Genomic DNA, 6,000 nt, shown 5'->3' with positions numbered 1-6,000 from the left:
TGCAATGGAGTGGACAACGCTGTGGCAGAAACACTGTACTAGAGCAATGCGCGTTGACGCTGACAACATTGCTGCAGAAGCGAGGCACTGGAGCATAGGCCGCCAGAGTACATTTAGTAAATTGGCGTTGACGATGAAAAAGTTGAAGACGCGCATAACTGGCTTCTTGTTTCATTGGTCACCTCAATCACGTTTTCAGGTGTGTGGCGGGGTTGTCCACCTGCAAAAAAACTGTGCTTTCGCTCCATATTTTGTACTTAGCAATGATAGACCGCCAGCCAAATGAAAAAAAAAAGTTATTTGGGCAGCAAATTTTAGAGACTTTACATGCATGCGATTGAATATCGATATTTCTCACCGCTTGTCGATTTCAGCGCTTTTTTTCACGCCCAGCTGGTGCAATTGCATCAAATATTTTTTGACAATTTTTTGGAAATTGACATTCGTATGGACACGTGAGCAAGCGAGTTGTTTCTTGTCACACGTCTAACGAGTGCGCTGAACGAAGTCGGAATGCTTCAGGAATTCGAAGGCAGAAACGCCGCGAAAGAGAACTCTCCGTATTCAGTTCGGCAAAAGCTTTTTGGTACTCAGCTTCATTTTACAGCCAGTTGTTTTGAACACTGATTCCTTACTCGAATTTTATTTTTTATTCTACTTTCCCGGAAGCCGTGCCTTTCGTTTTCTTTGAGTCAGCAAAATGATTGCGCGCGACAAGAAAAATAAACAATGGAGCATTTAAGAAGGAAGAAAGAAACAATTGTTGTTATTGTATACGAGTTTGTAGTAAAGGAAGAAAAAATAAAGAATCTGAGAACAGAGCGCAAGCGGCCGCTGCGAGCAAGAACGGACGTGAAGAGCTTACGAGACTAATTTTCTTGAAGTCGCTGCCTCTGTTCGCGTGTCAAGAAGCGCCGGCGACGGAGGCGCCTCCAGCGGCTGCTGCAGTTTCTTGAAGCAGCCAATCAAGTCTTCTTTTCTTCGGTTAGCTTTGCTTTCCCGCCGTGGTGACAGTCGCGCTTTGGTTGCGCTCAAACCCCGCGTTGTTGTTCGCGTCGCCCTCTATCGGGTGTTTGCTGCAAATTTGTTCCCTGCTCTGCCCGAGCCGCGCTTTGTTTTCATCCGTTGTTGCTGAGGGAGTCGGCGAGAGCTTTTGCGAGCCCGGAATGAAAGAGAAAAATTGCTGTTCCGCGGAACCACTGCGGCGTTGGGACTCCAATAGCGCCTCAGCTTTTCGACGTTGTTTACGGCGCGAGGTGCTCCGAATCGACGTGTGCACCGAGTTTCATGCCACGTGGAGCGGAGAGCAGCTTTCTCCTAAATGGCATCAAGTTTTTTGCTGTTTTTTCTTACTTCGTATTTTTGAAAACAGAAATGTGAAAGTAGCTATGCACTGCGTGCAAAGAACAGCGATAGTTGGGAATGAAGGCTTTCACACTGATGTGTGGCCTCCTGCTTTTTAGCTTTCGCATTGTTTTGAGCGATGAAAATATTTTTGATAACTATTTGTTTGTTTACTGTTTCTAACCGATTGAAGATTACAGAAGGCTTCAAACTATATAGAATGTTTATTGAATGCTTCATTACCTTATTTAAATTACGGGATCCATGTGAATGATATAGTTTTTTAGGGACTGACTTACTGTAACGCAGGTAAAGGCGTATTATGAGAGTGTTTACGTAACACTTTAGAGCGGTGTTTCTTGAATCATTAGGTTTTCTTATGATTGCTAACTCGGCACCTTTTGTTTTAAAAGGAAGACGATGATAGTCACATAACTGCGCATAAGCTGAAATGAGGGGATTATTTAACCTCGAGGATGAATGAGACGAACAATTGTGTTGTCCTCAGGAGCCGATTTGTGACCCCATGGAATTTTTGTCAAAATAAAACCACTACTTAGGGAACTCTGCTTCTGGTTTTCGAAATTTTTACATGAGAAACAAACTGATGCACTAGCAACGCAGGGCTGCCGAGAGACACACATAAGCAGCAACTTTATGACTCCAATACTGCCTACTGGGCAAGAAATACGCTCTTCGAAAATCGGCATTTGGGGAAATCTGCAGAAAAAATGTGCATTCCCAAGCACAAAAATACCTTACCTGTCCTTCGTTTTGTGTGTGCTGCTTAGAGCCCTAAATCGACTGATGGGGAAATGGTGCAGAAGTTAATGATATTCAAATGAAGATCATAACCAATGCGAAACACAAAGACGTACTGCAACTCTTGTCTGAGATAAGGCTTAAATGCCGTATGAAATTAAGACCCTGACCCGAGGCGACCGCATAGAAAAGACCAGCTCACTCGATATCCGGATGCATAAAGTTACTCACTTTAAAATCCTAACCAAAAAATGAACTACTTTAATATACAGCAGTCTAAAAGAACAACAGCCTCAGATTAGAGCTTCCGGTATTGCTCGCTGGTCTTTGTGCTGGGGATTCACTTAAGCTTCGCCGAAATCTTTACGCAGAGTTATCTTAATTCACGGCTTTTCTATACGAACAATGCCTGATTTTGGTACTTCGATTTTCGTACGGAGAAAAAAAAAATAAAACCTCTCCTAATCGGCAGATATTTTAATTCGAATGCCATCTTTCTCCTTTTTTGTTTGTTGCGCGCAAAGAATAATTGGAATCAGAATAAGGGGCTGCGGACCAGCGAATCTTGAGTTTCACTGGGTTTGCCTTTTCTTTTCCACGGCACCAATATACGTTTAACGAAACGGGAATATAATTCTTCACCTTCAGAAAACTTGTCTTGTTGCGGTCTTTGAAAGCTGCAGAAATTGGGTGCAAAGTGAAAAAAAAAAAAAAAAAGCTTCGTGGTTCTTGTTTCTGAGGCTGGTTGTTCTATCGAATTATTACTCTTGAGGAGTCGAATTCTCGCACAAAACTTCATATCATCCTATTTTTCTCATGATTTTCAGGTTTCTTAACGTGTGCAATTTTTGTAAACTATCGCAAATTCAGGCTCGTTTTAAAGGAAAACATTCGCGTTTGGCGATAATGCGTTTGAATATTTCTTAAAGCTGCAGTCTAGAGACCAAATTTTTTATTGCATGCTTTCTTTGTAATGACGCGTAAATCATTATTATGCATAGTTCACCCCGTGGTATTAGCCTGCAGTTGCTAATAATTTATAATTAAATTTATTTTCTTATGCTATTTTTGTTTAATGAGGATGCTGACGTCAAATGTCTGTATAGACCACGAGAGTCATGAAAACACTAGGATATAATCACTTTACGTTCTTTTAATTCTCTGTACTACTTGAAGTGTCATGAGGAGAACGAATCAAGAAGCGGCGATTGTAGGGCAGTTATTTCATGCCTCACGTAACCTATACAGACCTTTGTCGTAACAACCGTCAATCGCCTCTTGGAATGGAACTCGAAACAGCATGACAGAAGTTCAATTATAAATTATTTTATGATCGTAGGCAAATAGCATGTGCTGACCCATGCACAGTGATGACTTACGCATCATTACAAACACTAAAACACGACAGTGGAGTGCATATTGCAACCGCACAAAACGACGAACAGAGGAAAGCACAGGACGTCCCTTGTCGTTTTGCGGGGTTGCAGTATGCACTCCACTGTCAACCACCAACTAGCCCGCCTTCGCCTGCTGATAAAACACGCAATCAAAATTTGATGTCTACCGTGCTATAATGTTTCTAAGTGTTTCATTCTTCTGATATCCTTGCAATTCTTTGTATTATAAAAATAGGGTTCGGGTTGATGGGGTTCAATGTCCCAAAGCGACTCAGGCTACGAGGGCCGGCGAAGTGGAGGGCTCCGGAAATTTCGACCACCTGGGGTTCTTTAGCGTGCACTGACATCGCACAGCATACGGGCCTCTAGTATTTCGCCTCTGTCGAAATGCGACAGCCACGGCCGGGATCGAACCCGCGTCTTTCGGTTCAGCATCCAAGCACCATAATCACTGAGCCACCGCGGCGGCTATTATACTAATACGAATAGAACTGTGTTGTTATTGCGATTAGCAGAAAGTTAGGCTTCCTTAAAATATGCTAACCAATTAATACGTCGCATTCTATTTTAACATATTTCTTTTTAAAGTAGTCATTAAAGTATGCACCCGAAGACAAGGACATTAAAGCACAATAAAAAAAAGGCATAGAAAGGTTGATTGGTACTAGTTTCTTAGATTTCTGATTTTGATCTTGATGTAAGCTACTGTTTCTTTCTCTTACCGATGAATGGAGCTTTTAATGAATTATGAAGCGAAAAAATTGGCTATGTAATGCCCGAAAGGGCCCTTAGGGTAAATAAATGAAATGAAACAAGGCGTGTTTGGGGGCCTAAAGTGCAGTAAGCTGCCAACTTAAATTTGGCTTTCGATCAACGAATATCACGTAAATATTTTTGTAATCTTCACGTAATGGATCTGAAAATTTTCAACGCCGTGCCATGTATTTATTATTTGCGCTGTACTCCAAACACCTCGTTTCATGTACAATGTACGTGAACTTCAGTCTCTTTACAGAACAGTGCTGCCTAGCGATAAAACTACTGCACGAAGGTTTCAGGCTTCGCTGTTGTTTACAATATTCTCCTGAAATATGGCGCGTCAGTAAAAATTTTCTCTTATGGCGCCATAGCGTCTGGAATTTTCATTTCAACGAAAAAAATAAGGTTTCGCAAAATCGGGGCTACGCTCGATTAAGTAGATTATACCTGCATTTCTATGCCTTGAATAAATGAGATCGGCTGGAATAACGGGCTATGGCTCGAAAAGAATTGTTGAATTCCACGTTTGCAGTTACGCACTCAGTATTGTGCGGTATAGTAGGATACAACTTAAGAAAACCGCCGTTGTAACACTGGGCCACGGTCCACGACGTCCTGTATTACTCCGCTAGCCAATCAAAACAGTAAACGAAATCATCTTTTTAACGTTTGAGTTTGCTAAACATGCCAGGCATCGGAATTATAGAACTTAAATGTTTTTTCTTCTGATTAGCTTCTTGTTTAGGCAACAAGAAAAGTTTTAACAGCGGACTACTTTTTTTGTCGCGGAGGTATTCTGCTCGGCGGCGCTGAATGAAGGCGGAGCTTCACTGCAGACTTAAGTCGTATCCAACTATAGTGTTGCGATAACCATGAAAAGCACCCACGCTGAGAATGTTGATTCCTTCTGTACGATGGCCTTCTTATTAAATTCACTGCTGCCTGGGACGTCATTATGCATTTGTCGACACGTGGTGACAGCTGCATGGGGTAGCCGGGTATTAGGCGTGACTTGCAGAGATGTCAGCGAAGGAAACAGCGTCGAGGCTGACGTTGCAGAAAGATCTCTTGGCAGGTATGCCATGGCGGTTCTTTTCGTTGCAACCAGGATGCAGAAAATTAAACTGGCTTTCGCTCTTCTTACTTAGAACACGAGGTAGAATCCGCTGTAGCCTTCGAAAAGCATTCTACCTCTCCTCGCTTTGTTGATATTAACGCAAGTTTCTTGTTTTTGTTTCTGCTCAGCTTCTGGCGTAATGACAGGCTTCTTCGTCGCACGCGCGGCCTCCCCGTGGCATGCGCAATCTTGCTGCGCACTTTCCGTCTGCTTTGAGGACCTCCACACTCGGTGTAGTCGGACGGCGTCATGCTGTCCTTATTTTCTGTTGCAGGTGGTACCATTCGTACAGCTTGACTCGCCTAGGTGTTGAGAGAGATGTTGGAACCAAGGAACATAGTTTGTACGTGTTCTGTTCCTCTTTAATTACTAAGCACGTCATTTTGTTTATGCTGGTTCTCCATTACGGTAGAACTGCCGTTTTTCTTTCTATTTATAAAGAAATGGGATTTTTTCATTGTTTCTGAGTTTTGTGCCAAAAAAATTAGCAGTGGTTTAGCTCTGGTTAAACCTGGAGGATTGCGAAAGCAACGAGGAGAGAGAGAGAGGCGATGGAGAGCACGCGGCAGCGGCGGCGGCCCCGGCACGCTAGCTATGCGCCGCTACTGCGCATCCCTGCTG

Source organism: Amblyomma mixtum, chromosome 6 (genome assembly GCF_055824585.1).
Source record: "Amblyomma mixtum isolate Tamu chromosome 6, ASM5582458v1, whole genome shotgun sequence".
Taxonomy (NCBI): Eukaryota; Metazoa; Arthropoda; class Arachnida; order Ixodida; family Ixodidae; genus Amblyomma; species Amblyomma mixtum.
The sequence above is the reverse complement of the archived record's forward strand: the minus strand, read 5'-3'. Positions refer to the sequence as shown.